Here is a 1,966-nt window from a genome sequence, read left to right on the forward strand (position 1 = left end):
GCCAGCTGATAGTTATTTCCAACAGTCGCTGGCCAGAGATCTGCTGTGTCAAGGATTAAATCTCATATTTTCACATCAAACGTATAAAGAAACAGAGAAGATTTCCTCCAAAACGGCAAGTACCTCTCCATAAATGAGGAGGTGGCTATGACAGCGAAAACACACCCATGGAAAATACAGATAAAAGCAGACATTGAGTGGAGGCTGAGCGGTGGATGGAAAAGAAGCCGAGTGGGATCAGGCCGTATTGAACTGGGGCAGGAGAGACAAGTCCGGAGCAGTGGCAGTGCCCAGCTCTGTGCTTGATGGCATAATCCTCACTGTACAAATATTTGCTGAGTGAAAGTTAGTCATTCACAGAGATATGTTAATTCTTCTCCAAAATATTTCCTGCACATTGGTTTTCCTGCTTGTTTCTTCATTCACTCATTCATCATGCTGTTTCTTGAACAATTGCTGTACTACGTGCTGGGGCCGTGGGAAGCCTCGGTGATAGAACATGAGCCAGAGGGCCATGTTCCTGCACTCCTGGACCTGCCAGTTCAGCCACGAATAGGGAAGAAAATGTATGAGAAGACCCAAGTGTCCAGGTGACTTAGTAAAGGCCAGTGAGTGATACTATGGAGCACCAGCAGGTATCTGACCCAGACCAAAGGGGACAGGAAGGCTGCCACGGCCCATACCATAGAGAACACCCACTCTTACGCATCGTTCTGGTGTCATGACGGAGACCTAAGTCATGGAGGCTGGTGTGAGATGGCCACATGAGAAACTCTGTGTTGAAACAGGTGATATTGTTGAAGATGCTTTTGAGTCCATTGGTTTCTTTTTTCATGTAGACCCATGGCAAAAATTTCTCTCTGGTCTCGATACTAGGAGATGCTGTGGCTTTTCTTAGTTTGGTGTATCTGAGGAGCAGTATGGACTTTGTCACTGAAGTCTTGGGCTTGCCTGAGAGCTAGATAACTCCGAGTCACTTTTGTACCTCACTTCTGGAAACTGCACAGGATCATAGAGCACACTGTTTATATATTAATATTACCCTGATCTTAGTATTTTTCTTTCCTTATTTCCCCTTTTTATCGAATTCCTTTATTTGTTTTATTATTTTGTATTTTATACATTTTTTTTTTTTTTGGAAACCATCTTAAATCCACCAGGAACAAGGAAACAAGGGCAGGAGGAAGAAAGTTTGGTTTTGGTTGAGAAGAGCTTCCAGGCTAGTCTAGGAGCAAATTGGGTGTCAGTGAAATCATTTGAGAAAATAAGCAACTTCAAATGGGACAATGTAATCAATGTTGAGAAAAAGGAGAAATGGGGGTGGGGTGGGGCTTAAAAGTCAGGTTTTAATTGTGGGGTGATTCAAAATAGTTAAAAAAAAAAAAAGACAGAACAAGAGCAAGCCCTTCCAGTTTCTCCAAATCTTGGACATCTGACACACAGCCAATGTCAATATTAGCTAAAGAGATTTGGCCCTGTTCAGTTGGATCAAAATAAATTAGGAGGGTGCTTATAAACAGGACTTAGAAGAGGGACACACACATTATACACACACACCATGAGTAAGAATGATTATAGGCTTTTAATAAATGCTAACTTAGCGATAACAACTTTATATAGAGCTATTTATGCCAAGATCTGACATTAGCTAATTTGGGATTTTAGCCATTGACCAAAAAGTCCACTGGTGTGTCCACTTGAAATCTCGTGTCTCCTCCACTTCCAGTGCCCTCAATCTAATGACTTCAACCAGCTGCCTTGCAGTGGTTTGATCCGGGTGTGGCTGAGGTCATCCCCAGGGTGGGGCCTGGGCACACATCACTGACGCACATACATCGACCATCCCCGGGCTCACTATTCACTGGATTGTGTCTTTATTTGTCTGCAAAGGGCACACTGAATCCCAACGTGGAAATTCAGGCAGTTGGGGTCTGGATTTTTCTCCCTCCCTTGTTCTCTCTCTGGT

This window comes from Pteropus medius, unplaced genomic scaffold (genome assembly GCF_902729225.1).
Source record: "Pteropus medius unplaced genomic scaffold, Ma_sr-lr_union100, whole genome shotgun sequence".
Classification (NCBI taxonomy): Eukaryota; Metazoa; Chordata; class Mammalia; order Chiroptera; family Pteropodidae; genus Pteropus; species Pteropus medius.